This window comes from Herpailurus yagouaroundi, unplaced genomic scaffold (genome assembly GCF_014898765.1).
Source record: "Herpailurus yagouaroundi ecotype Mexico unplaced genomic scaffold, PumYag 77, whole genome shotgun sequence".
Lineage (NCBI taxonomy): Eukaryota > Metazoa > Chordata > Mammalia > Carnivora > Felidae > Herpailurus > Herpailurus yagouaroundi.
In genome coordinates, this window is record NW_024412388.1 from 22,441,168 (window position 1) to 22,454,590 (window position 13,423).

Consider the following 13,423-nt stretch of genomic DNA (forward strand, 5'->3'; position numbering starts at 1 on the left):
AGGGAAATAGGGCAGCATAAGATTAAATGTCTGTTCTCGAGCAGGGGTGGGGGTGCGAACAGAAGAGAAACAATGGGAAAAGTCACGCGTTCATCTTCATCATCGTCACGGTCACCGTCATCCTCACGATCAGCACTGTTTCCCAGGCTGCTGCGGGAGGGCAACACAGGATGTCGGGGCCAGGACTGAAGGTTCAGCAGCGGAGGTGACACCCGAGACTTAAAGAAGGGACTGTGCTTTCCCTTCCTGGTGGCGGGGAAGTCATCCAAAGCAGACTGAACGCATGGGCAAGGCAGGGAGGTAAGGCGACACAGAGCACAGCACCAGGGCCCTGTAAACAATCTGGAAGGCCAGAGTGTGGAGTCCAGGAGGGGTGTGGCTGGAAGGGGCCGCACCGCAACCCCCCCCCACCCCCGCCCCCTTCTCACACCACCCTTCTGCTACCAGCTCTTTAAGCCCTTTCTTGTTTGCCCCGCCCCCACTTCCTGTTTCCTGTCTGGGTGCCAATCAACGACCACGCTCCCCAGGAGGCGTGAGCATGTGACCCACGTGGCTACCGTGATTGGTGCAGGGGTAGGCACATGGTTCAAGCCAGGCCAATCAGAGCCCTTCTCTGGGGTTTATGCCTGGATGCTGGGAGGGGAAGGGTTCTGTTTCCTACGCGCCGCTGAAAACCTGGTGCTGCCTTTGGCCGTGGCCTCTCCATCTGTCTGGCCATTTGGAAGAAAGGATGAGTGTGGGCTTCTGACCTTGTGTGATGGGCACAGACCAGGGCCTCCTACTCAGGTCCGTCGGAGTGTATGTTTCTAATCACTAACCGCCCGGTTACATCCGTACCTGAAGCAGGCGCCCTCCCTGCACCGGCCCTCCCCTGGCGTGGCCAGGCTGTTCCCACCCCAGCTGGCTTGCCTTTCCTGACTCATCTTTAAGCAGAGGCTTTTCTCAACCTCCACCGGAGCGCTCCGAGGCTCTGCTTTGCTGGGAGAACCGGGCGCCCTCACTGCTCGCGATAGTTCTCAGGAAGCCGGGGTTCTTCTCAATCATTTATTAGGCAGACTTTCTCCATCAAAGGGCCTGAAATTCTGAAAACTTTTCCCTCTGTCGCCTGCTGGGAGAGTCGCGGGGTCCTACCGATCTAGTGAGCCCAGGAGAGAAACGAGCGTCTGCTGCTCCCAGAAGGAAGCCTGGCCGGTTGATCTAAAATAGGAGAGGGAGGCTGCTTCGGGGCTGCTTGGTGGCTGGCTTTCGGCGGGGGGGGGGGGGGGCTGCTCCCCAGGGCGCTGGGCCAGGGCTCAGGGCAGGAGCAGTGGCAGGTCCGGAAGCTGCTATCACTTCCAGTGAGACGCTGTTTGGAGGAGGGTGGAAATTTCTGCACTTGGCTGTGTCCCTCGCGGGGAGGACCCTGCGAGAGGAGGCCTTGGCGACCAAGGTCCAGCTCTCCCCCCACCCCACCAGCCCTGGTCTCCGTGAAGCCCAGGATTCCGTGACACTCACATCTGTCTGAGTGCATGTCTATGCGTGTTCAATTTCCACCCCACTGAAGTCAGCAGCCTCTGCAGGTCTGGCTCCTGGAGCTTTCCAGCTGGAAGGGGTGTTACAAGTCAGGAGCATCGGCCTCAGAGGTGTGGCTTGCTTGCGGCTTTGACATTTCTGGAGTCCCTCGCCTTAGGATATAGCAGCCCAGCTCCTGAGCACAGATTTCAGGTCTGTCACTTGCAGCCCCACTTCTGGCTACAATAAACATTCCCCAACGAGCTGTAAACCTGCACTGCTCTGCTGGGGGGCGGGTGGGGGGGGGGCTTTCACACCGTCTGGAATTCACTTCCTCTCTCCCACCTGGTGTGATTCTAAGCATCTGCCAGACATGGATCAGGTGTCTCCTCCTCCCTGGAACCCTTCCCCTCCGCCCCAGGCAGAACTAACTGCTTGGTCTCCTTATTGAGGCCTCAGCTGGAAGATTCAAGATTTGCTTCTGGGAAAGACTCACCGGCCCCACCACAGGCATTGCCGACCCGCCCAGAGCCAGACTTCGGACATCACCCTGTTGTACTTTCTTCCCCGCGTCTGGCCCGCATCTGTCCCGCATCATTCTCCTGGCCTTCCTGCCTCCCCGCACCAGACTCAGGCTCCTGGGGGCAGGGTGCTCCCCGCTCACCACTGCGCCCAAGCCTGCATACAGTAGGGCCTCAGTAAGCCTGGTGGTGGGAGCGGATCTGAGCTGGCCCTTCCTTCTCTGACAGCACACGTTTTCTCCCTGGGGACTGACGCCTGTCCTGTCCGGAGCGGCGTGACCCCCTAGCCCCTCCCTCGACTCTCCCCTGCAGCCCGAGGCGGCTCAGAGCTCTCGTGTCTGGCCCCCGCATGTTTTATAGCTCCTCTCTGGACTCCTAATAGCAGCCACATTTTGCGAGTTTGGAGAAGGAGCGCTAAGGCCAGTCAAGTGGATAAATCACATCTCTTCAATGGGCCAAAAATGGATTTACACAATAGCCTGTGACAAACGCGTGTTCGGGGGCGACCTGGCAGGAAACATCCCTTCTTCTGAAGGGCTCGTGGCCCCAGGGAGAAACAAGAGGACTTCTGTAGGAGTCTAATTATTGCCTGTTTTGTAGAAGTCAAGTATTGCCGCTGCTGACAGGCCGGAGGGCCAGCGCGGCCTCCCCTCGCGCTCACGTGCACCCCGTGCCATCTGTCTTCGGGTCTCCCAGGTAAGTGTCCTGCTCCTTGGGGAGGAGGGGGGCATGTCCAGTGTCCGTCCTGGGGTTCTGCCTCCCGCCCTCCTGCCCACACGCGAACTCAGAGGGCACAGGGCACATCTGTCCCTGGGAGCCCAGGGCCCGCACACTGCGGGCCCTTGGTCACTGCCGGTCCCCTCTCCTCCCGCAGCTCCAGGAGATGAGCAGGGGGGGCTCCCAGGGGCTCTGAATGCTCACGAGGCTGGGATGCGGTGGGGAGAGCTAGGGCTGAGGCTGCTGCTCAGTAAGGAGATAAGGGCCCCGCGCCGTCAGGCTAGAAGGGGACTTGGTGGCCGTCTGGCCAACGCCTGGACTGTCGGATGGGGGAGAGGAGATGGCTAGGGGGAAGGCACAATGACGCAGGGCTGGCTTCTAGGGGCGCTGTCGATGCCAAGCTCTCTGCGGGGTGGACAGGGCTCACCCACGTGGACACCTACTGGGGCCCGGGCCCAGCACCTGGCTCCGTGGGTGTCGTCTCCCTCAGGGCTCACATCGGTCCTGTGAGGCAGGCGTGAGCCCATTTCCCACAGGAGGAAAGCAAGGCCTCAGACAGGGGGAGCGACTTGTCCAGCGTCCCACAGCTAATCCTTCCGCCACACAAAACTGGCCCGCTGGGAAAAGACACCCCAGCCTCCTGGCGTTTGCGCCCGCCAGAGATCCCCTAATCTCACCCACTTCCTGACCCCAGGGCTGGAGGGCAGAGGGAAGGATGTGGGGACCCAGGACCTTTGTTGGGGTCTGAGATGCATGTCTGGGTTCTGCCCATTAGGAGGCAACGGAGGACCTTTGCGGCACTGCCCTGCCTCGTGCTGTGCCCCCTCCCACCACCACTAATAGACTGAAACAATTAGGTGGAAAGAAGAGACTTATGGCCGTCATTTGGTGCCTTACTGGTCCCTTGTCCAGATGCAGGCTGCACGGGACCGCATGGGCTTCCCGACGTCCTTGCACAAGGCAGATCTTTCCCAAGACCCAAGGCGGCTCCTGGCTCCCGCTGGTGCACCCAACCCTGTCCTTCCTGGTTCACTCCTACAGAACTCACTGCTCCCAGGGGAGGCCTCCCTCCACACTGAGCTCCTCTCCCCCTGCCCCGGACTCCTTGGGGTTCTCGCTTCTGCGCCCTCGAGTTCCTGTTCACTGGGGGCTTCAGGACCTGGGCCAGAAACTCAGGAGCCACGGATGCAGTAGCTGTTACAACTGGTCCTGTCTCTCTGCCTCCACCTTGCACCAACTTCATTAAACTCGCCCGGACCCTAATGGGTTCCCCATCCGCTCTTGTCTCTTCTTCTCATCTGTTTCCATGGCAGCCAGGGGGATCTTCCTGAAAGGTGAATCATTAAAGTCCCTTCCCTGCTTAAACTCTCTGGTGGCTTCCCCCCTGCACTTCACGGACAATCTGACCTCTCATCGCAGAGAGTGGAGTGTGGTCTTTGTAGAGAGCGGAGGATGAATGGGAGACGGTAACTGAAGGGAGTTTAATGGAGGGACGGTCACCGGATCACCAGGGCGGGGACAGGATACAGGAAATCCGCAGGGGCCGCTGGGCCGCCCAGGGAGGGGCGGGGCTGGCAACAGTGGGGAGCCTGTCCATCCCAGGCCTGCAGGGGCCAGGGGAAGGGGCAGTTACCAGACCCCTGAGAGCGCGGCGGCCACGGGGACAGGGGCCTCCAGAGGAGCTGGGACCACAGGAGACTGCAGCCAAAGCCAACGGGGGCTCGAGGGGAGGGAGCCGGGGAGTGAACACTCCTCCCCCTCCCGCCCTGGGTCTCCTCTGCTGCCTCCAGGACCCACCAGAAGCCAGGGCCCAGGGGGGCACAGGGCCCTGTCCTTGCACCTCTGCAGGGAGCAGGGGAGGTGGTGAGGTGGGTCTGGAGGGCACACAGGACCCAGCACGCATGGCCCCCGAGGCTCAACCAGATCTGCCCCTGCCCGCCCCCCAGACCCTGTCTCGTGCCCTTTGCTCCCGACTCACTCTGTTTCCACCACACTGGCCCTTGTCCATTTCTCATTCCTGCCTCAGGGCCTTTGCACTTGCTCTTTCCTCTCTCTGGGAGGCTTTTCTCCATCGTCTCATGGCAGTGATGTGTCCGCACTAATGTCACCTCTTCCTAGGGACTCTCCGGTCACACAACCCACTTTGCCCCCATGTCCCACCATCACCAGTGCCTCGTGCCCCTGCTTTCGTTGCATCAGAGCAGGTATGACCACCCAGCATCTGCTGCTGTACTTCTCTGTCGAGCTGGAGCACTGACACCAAGAGACCCAGGCCAGGTCTCTCTTGTTCCCTGCCATATCCTTAGCACCAAGGGCAACATCTGCATATGTTAGGTGATTAACGGACGCTTGCCGAATGACTGTCTAACGGCCAGGCACGTAACCTCTCCATGCCTCAGTTTTCTCATCTGTTAAGTGGGAATGAGAAGACCGCTTCCGGTTGCTGAGTAGACACCGAACGCTGCCCCGGCCTGGCTATTTACATGGTGCGTGAGGATTTGCTCTCGTCCTTGTTGTTCTGGATTTCGGTACCTGAGCTGCTGTCTGGGTCCGGCTCCTGAGACCTCAGCCCCTCCAGCCCCTCCTCTTAGCTCCCAGATACCTCCAAGCTGTGCAGGATTTCCTCCTGGCTCTGGCCTCCCTCTCGGCCTCACACAAGGCTTCCTGCCTCCCTTCCTGAGAGGCAGCTGGGGGCTTCAGCTCCTCAGACAAGCCCTGCTTCCCTCACCTCTGGAGAGGACGTCCCTGCTGTTCCTCCTGCCCCCGCACCGCCCCCTCTGCTTAACTCCTTGCGCGCCCCCCCAGTCTCTGATCAGATGTCACCATGTCACCTCCTTAACAGAGACTGTCTGACCTAACAAAGACTCCTTGACCTTATCTGGGACCAGCTCAAGCCTTGTGACCCACCTCTGCACGCTGCCCTTCTCCTCGGCCCTCTTGCCCTCGGAAATGAACTTTGTCATTAGCTGCTAATGTTTTACGCACCTGCCAGGACACCTACTCTGAGCTCAGGCTCTCTTGTGCTAGCGGTCGCGGGTCTTTGGGCAGCTGCTACCTGAGCCGGGCCTGGCCCCTGTCTGGTCACTGGCTTGACCTCTGACCCTAGGTCCCCTGGAGCCTTTCACCAAAGGCTCATTTAATCACCTTCCCCCCTCTCCCCTTCCCTCTCTCCCTCCCTCCCTCTCTGTCTCCCTCCCTTCCTCTCAGCCCCAAAGCAGTCGCTGAGCTGATCCTTCATTCTAGGCCCTACGCAGGGGCCCGCAGGGCCCAGGGGGTTCTCAGATGCTGCTCCTGACCCCAGGGCTCTCAACCTCCTGGGAAGGACACCCCCTGTGGGGCGATGAGTGCGTTTGAGAGGGAAGAGCAGTCTGTGGTGGGTGGTCAGGGAAGGCTTTTGTCGCAGAGCTGCTGCGTTTGCAAGATAACATAAGATCTTCCCAGGGCAAGTTGAGGGAACTGTATTCCGGGCACAGGCAGCGGCATGTGGGGGAGAGTCCAGAACATTCTTGTGACGGGAGCAGCAGACAGGTGGAGGGAGGGGGCAATAGGTGAAGCGGATGGTGCGTGCCCACACACTTGTCCCCGCCCCACGAGCGCCCTTCGCTGTGGGGTGTTGCTGCTCCCCGGTCGGGAGGCCAGGTCTGTCCGGTCCGTCCACCTTGAGTCTGAGCCTAGCCTGGAGACTTGCTTTGGCTAAGATGACAGGAGAAACTTAACACAGGCAGAGACCTAGAGAGTGCTGTGCGAGCGGCCAGCCCTTCCCTGCTTCCGGGAGACCTGAGACCGGCATAACGGGACAAGCTCAGGCTGGCTTTCTGGACGATGTGAGACTATGTACACAGATGGCCCGGCCATCTCAGCAGTTCCGCTTGGGGCCTGTGCAGGGGACCGGGGCCACGCGAAACCATCCAGCTCCAGCCAAGCCAGCCTGGCCTGGAAGAACTGCCTTGCAGACAAGAGAGCCATTGGAAATATACATGTTTGTGTTTGAAGCTCTAAGTTTCAGGGTGGTTTGTTACACAGCAAAAGCTAACCGATACATGCGAGAGGGAGTCAGCTTGGGGAGGGAGATAACTTCTGTGCTCGGTCAGGGGGTCTGGACTTCATTATAGAGACTCTGTTGGAGACTCTGGAACCTGCTGGTTTGTGTTCAAAACCCAGCTCTGCTATTTACCAGCTGTGGGGCCCTGGGTGGGTCATTTCACTTGTCTGTGCCTCAGTTTCCTCATCTGCTAAATGGGAAAAATGAACAGTGACTGGAACATGGTAAGTACTCAGGAACTATTGGCTGATTTTTGTGGTTGCTGACCGCTGTGTCTGCTGACACTGGGGCTCCGGCCCGTGTCACCTGATGCCCAGGACTGGATGAGACGCTGATGTGATCTTCAACCGTTTGAAGTATATTGTTGCCAGGCCATTCCGCGAGTCTCACGGAATGTCTGCTCTTGAGCCCGTAGCCAGCTCCGGCCCATCCAGATGTTCTTCCAGGGCTGAGTCTTCTCTGTCTCTTGTAGCTGAGACTCGCCTGGTTTTCCAATCAATATGTGCAGCACGCTCAGGGCTCCAGGGAGAGCGTAATTCCATATGCACATGAGGCAATAGCCATAGTGTTATGTTGCTTCTCTAAATACCTGGAAGCCTTCGGGTAATGCTGTGTTTAAGTGGAGCATCAGAGAAATTAGCGATGACATCGGCGTTTCCTCGACAGGCTACTTGGCTTTATGAGAAGTTAGTAAAGCAATGAACTAACTCCAGTTACGGGGGCCGCCTAGTCTGCTCTCAGACAGAGGCATGGGCAGCCTTCGCTTCTGCTCCCCCAAGTCTCAGAGCATGGGGATCCCAAGGGTGGTGGCACTAAGAAAGGACACTTGGAGGTCAGTGAAACCAAAGGGGTGGGGGTGGGTGATGTAGGAATCAGGGGGAGATGATTATCTCATCTCCTCCTTACAACTCAGTGACGAGGAGAACTGTATCATGCCCCCCATTTTACAGATCAAGAAACCAAGGCTCAGAAAAGTGCCACCGCTTACCCAAGGTCACTAGGCCAGCAGGTGATCACGGCAGCACTGCTGACCAGGACAGACTGGTCCAGGCCTGTGCTATGCCCTTCCCTGCCCATGATCTGGTGTAACCGTCACTTAGTCCTATAAGGCAGCTGTTACAACTCTCTGTTTGTAAACGGGGAAACTGAGGCTCACGGTCACAGAGCTCAGGAAGACACAGGCTTTGAGCTTACGTGTCTCTGACCCCAAAGTCCGCATAACAAATGTTCCCCACGTGTCTCTATTCTTCCTTAAAGTCGTTTGGGAGAACGGCGTGCCTGCTTTGGCAACGAGATTACAGCCTCATTCCTTGGAGGCCCAGAGCATCTGGGCTGATGAGTACGCGGGGCCTGGGAGAGTGGAGCGTGTCCTGGTCTAGTTCCCCAGAGCGGGAGCCTGAGTGGGGATTTGCAGCCGACACCTCGGTGCTCTTAAATGGTGTGCATTTTCCGGAATTGCCAGTGTGTGGAGACATCCTGAGGCACCATGTTGAGTCATGGCTCTGGTGATAAAAATAATATAAATAACGGCAGCAGCAGCAGCGACAGTCACAGCTACTTTGCTGAGTACTCGCTCTGAGAGGACGGACGTCACAGAGCACGGGTGTGCTTTCTCCCTGGGAAAGTGGCAGCGTTTTCCGAGCACTCTGGAGTGGGGGACAGCGCTGCTCCCCGCGTGAGAGTTACCAGCCATCTGACCCCTGGAAAAGTGGAGCCTATGCATAACCCATTTGGGGCACCGGGGGCAGGAAGCGCTGGGTGCAGAGGAGAGGGAGGCCATGGGGCAGCCCTAGCCAGGGAGGGTTCGCAGGCAGGGTGCTGGAGGTGAGAGAGTGGCACGGAGAGGCATCGGGATTTGCAGAGTGCCTGCTTGCTTACGGCTGGGGTGTGAGGAAACTGCCTGAGGCTGGGGAAACACAGCCCAAAGGAACTGAGGCCCGATCCTGAAACTCAAACAGCTCCTGCTCCCACCAGACTGGAATCCAGGTCAAGCAGGGGCACTGGATAATGTATTCAGAAGGGTCTTGCTTCAGGAGTGGGGAACTGGCCTCAGACTAAATGCTGTTCCGTTGACGTTTCGCCAAGTCTAAAAGCAAGACTTGAAAGGCATGTGTCCATGTTACTTCACGGTGTCCCAGAACGATGTTTAAGAGTATTTCTAAGAATACAAAACACCGAGGGCCCCAAAGGACAAATGCACAATGACTAGCATTTGATAAAAAATTTCCAGGCAAGCCAAGAAGCAGAAAAGTAGGACTCAGAGTGGATATAAAAACCCATCAATCAAAACTGACTTAGAACTGACACAATGACATAATTAGCAGACAGGAACGGTAAAACCAGTTATTATAACATCATTTCATATGTTTGGAAATACAAGAGAAAGACTGGAAACGGTAAGTAGAGCCATGGTAGATACACAAAAGACCAAGACTGAACTTGTAGTTCGTTTTTGAAAATCACAGTGTGTGGGATGAAAACTACACCTGGTTGTAATGGCAGGTGAGACCCTGCCGAAAAAGAGATTGGCTGACTTGACATAGAAATGCAAATTATCAGCAATAAAACACACAGAGGAAAAGAATAATATAAGAAATGAACAAATCATCAGTGCGCTGGGGGATGGCCTCCAGCTGTCTATTACATACATAATTGAGCGGGTCAGAAATATACTTGAGGAAATAATGACCAATCTCCCCCCAAACTTGTTGGCTGCTATTGATCTAGAGATCCAAGAAACTCAACTAACTTTAAGAAAAAAAAAAAAAAAATGAAGAAAATTCTGCCAAGGCGTATCATAATAAAATGTCTCCAAACCAGTGATAAAGCAAAAATCTTAAAAGTAACCAGAGGAGGGGTGCCTGGGTGGCGCAGTCGGTTAAGCGTCCGACTTCAGCCAGGTCACGATCTCGCGGTCCATGAGTTCGAGCCCCGCGTCAGGCTCTGGGCTGATGGCTCGGAGCCTGGAGCCTGTTTCCGATTCTGTGTCTCCCTCTCTCTCTGCCCCTCCCCCGTTCATGCTCTGTCTCTCTCTGTCCCAAAAATAAAATAAAAAATGTTGAAAAAAAAATTAAAAATAAAAAGTAACCAGAGGAAAAAGACCTGTTCCTTACGAAATGGCAAAAATGAGGAGGATAGCAGACTTCTCATGGAAAACGATGTAGGCCAGTGACGGTGGCACGATATCTTAGAAGCACTAAAAGGAAAAAAAAATAACGAAACAGTCATTCTGGAATTCTATAGATAGGGGAAATATTTTTCACAAATAAAGGCAAAAAATGTTTTCAGATATAGAGGCTGAAAGAATTCATCACCAGGTGCTATATACTCTACAAGAAATCTTTCAGGCGGGCAGAAGGGAAATGGTAACAGAAATAGGAATCTGGGCATCTAGGGAGAAAGCTCTGAAAAGTGTAACTATGGGGGTAAAAAGAAAAGACATTTTTTTTCTCATTATTTAAATCTCTTTAAAACGTAATTGACTGGTCACGGGGCGCCTGAGTGGCTCAGTCGGCTAGGTGTCTGACTTCGGCTCAGGTCATGATCTCGCAGTTCATGAGTTCGAGCCCGGCATTGGGCTCTGTGCTGACAGCTCAGAGCCTGGAGCCTGCTTCGGATTCTGTGTCTCCCTCTCTCTCCGCCCCTTCCCTGCTCATGCTCTGTCTCTCTCTCTCTCTCTCTGAAAAATAAGATAAACAATAAAAAAGCAAAAACGATAACTGGTCACGATTTATTATGTGGAAGTAAATGTGTAACCACTTTGGCACAAAGACCGGGAGGGGCTGTTGTACGATTCTTACACTGAATGTGAAGTTGTTTAATGTCACTTGCAAGTAAGTGGGCCAAGGTAGGTGAAAAACAGATACTATCCATCCTAAGGCAAAGACCAAAATAACAAAATGAAGAATTGTAATTCAGAAGCCAACAAAGGGAATAAAATCAAATCATAAAAATTACCCACTTAATCCAAAAGAAGGCCGGAAAGGAGGGAGACGGGAACAAAGGACAGATGGGAGAAACAGAAAATAAAAAGCAAGGTGGCAGAGTGAAACCCAACCGTATCAGTAATCACATTACATATATTTAATTAAAAGGCAGAGATTGTCGTATGGGATACAAAAGCAAGACCCAGCTACGAGCAGCCTGTGCAAAACACATTTTCAGTATAAAGACAGCAATAGGTTAAAAGTAAGGGCTGGAAAATTATATGCCATGTAACACTAATCAAAGAGAGCTGGAGCTGGGGAGAACAAGCAGCGGACCCGGTGCAAACAATATTACCAGGGATAAAGTGGGTCATTTCAGAATGATACAGATGTCAATTCATCGAGAGGATGTACCCATCATTACTGTTTATGAGTATAATAACAGGGCTTCAAAATGCATGAGGGGAAAGTTACAAAGCCGCAAAGATAAATAAACAAATCTCTACCGGAAAGTGATCACGACACCCCTCTCTCAGCGACTGAGAGCACAAACAGGCAGAAAATTAGTAAGGATAAAGAAGGCTTGAACAGAGCCATCAACAAACTTCACCTAATTGGCACTTATAGAACATTCTACCCTGCAAGAGCATAGCGCCCATCCTTTTCAAGGGCACGCGGAACATTCAGCAAGGCAGATGATATTCTGGGTTGTAAAAATCAAGTTGCAAAAATTTGAAAAAGTTACAAGTCGTACTTGGAATGTTCTCTGACCACAGTGGAATGCAATTAGACATCCGCGAGACAAGATGTCTAGAAAATACCCTAGTATTTGGAAACTAAGTGCCACATTTCTGAATAAATGATACAAAGGAGAAATCCAAAGGGAAAGTAGAAAGTATCTTGAAGTGAATGAAAACGAAAACGCGACCTTATACAAATTTGTGAGATGCTGCTAAAAACAGAAATTAAAGGGAAATTGTACGCAAGTGTTCAGAGTGGTCTTGTCTGTAATAGTTCCAAACCGGAGGCTAAATGTCCATCAACAGGGTCATCGGTGGCTAAAGGAAAAAGTACTCGTACTTAAAAAAGAACAAATTATGGACACATGTGACGATAGGAATAAAATTTCCAAATAATTATGCTGAGTGAAAGGAGCCAGACAAAAAGATTCCATATGGCCTGGTTCCATTTACATGAAATTCTAGAAAATGCAAATTGACCTGGAGTGATAGGAAGCAGATCGGGTGGTTGTCTGGGGACCGAGCGGGGTGAGCACGGGCTGTAGGTCAGGATAACCAAGGGCCACAAGGAAACTTCTGGGGGTGAAGGCTATGTTTATCGTTCTGATTGTGGTGTTGGTTTCACAGATATGTCAAAACTTATCCAACGGTACACTTACATATGTGCGGTGTATCGAGTGTTAATTATACCTCAAGAAATCTGTTAAAAAGGATCTTAGCTATTGCATTATTTTGTCTGTGGCCTAGTACTAAGAACTTTTACACTTTTCTGGTTTTTTTTTTTTTTTTAAGTTTATTTATTTTGAGAGAGAGGGTGCGAGCATGAGCCGGGGAGGGGCAGAGAGAGAGGGAGAGAGGGAGAAACGCGAGCAGGCTGTGTGCGGTCAGAGCAGAGCCCGATGCAGGGCTTGAACCCACAAACTGTGCAATCCATGACCTGAGCCAAAGCCAAGAGTTGGACGCTTAACTGAATGAGCCACCCCCGGGTTGGTTTTTTTTTTTTTTTCTAAATAAAATATGAGGGGGATTCCATCATGACTCCCATTTTATGAATAAGCCCACTTAAGCAGAGCGAAGTGGCCAGCGTTGTGCCACATGGTGGGAGGGGACAGAGCTAACACCCTGTCCCAAGTCAGTTTTGCTCCAGAAACTTCTGAGGCCACTAAGACCCGGGATGCAGGTTCCATCTCTATCCTGTGAGTCACAGTGACGTTTGCATTTGGCAAGTGAAGATTTCCCAGAAGACGTTGCTGGCCGTGGCTCTGTCCCTGGAGGTGATGGTTGAGACCCCTCCCCGTGCGGAAGGGTTCCCTCCCTTCCCGGGTGTGAAACCCTTCCCTCTGAGTGGAAGGTGAAGAGACACGGTAGCAGGTGCCAATGTCACGTGGTCCTCGCTCCTCCACACGGAGCAGGGAGACCTTTCACAGGGAGCTTAAGGCCGGGCAGGGCCTCAGAGCCAGCTCTTGGCCCGGTTCCTCCTCTCCAAAACCCGTGCCCTTCCCGCACCCCTGTATCGCCCCAGCCTCACCTCACTGTGTGACCCCTTCTGCAAGCCTGCTGCTCCTCCGAGCCTCCTTTTCGATCCTGAGCTTTTCTGGCCCAGAATTCTGAAGTGAGGGAGGCCCCTCCATCGGAAAGGCGAGGGGCAAAGTGCTTCCAGACGAAGGCACTGGCACTCAGTTCCGTCAAGGTCAGACCTTCTGCAAACGCTTTAATTTCTTTGGGGCTCAGGTTTCTTATCTGTACAATGGGCCTAGCACAGCAACCTCGGGTGGTTCTTAGGAGGCTCAGAGCTCCATGCAAATTACACTACAATCCCTTGCCTTGGCAGGGCCTCCTCTTTACAGACCAGATGATTCTGGGACCTCCCTCCTCTCTCCCCACCCCCGCTGAAACTTTCCTTAAGAGCTACAGAAGGAAATTTCTGTATCCTGGGGCTTTGGGGCTGGAAACACAGGCAGATGGCACCGGAATTAGCAGCCCAGC

General features: G+C 53.8%; 1 long non-coding RNA gene across 1 annotated transcript; it reads left to right on the forward strand.

Moving 5' to 3' along the window:
* The first annotated feature begins 669 nt into the window (after positions 1-669).
* Positions 670-4,008, forward strand: LOC121018205 (uncharacterized). The gene is made up of 3 exons (XR_005785082.1): positions 670-786; positions 2,613-2,708; positions 3,505-4,008. It is a non-coding gene; the product is annotated as an uncharacterized LOC121018205 (long non-coding RNA).
* Positions 4,009-13,423: the final 9,415 nt, after the last annotated feature.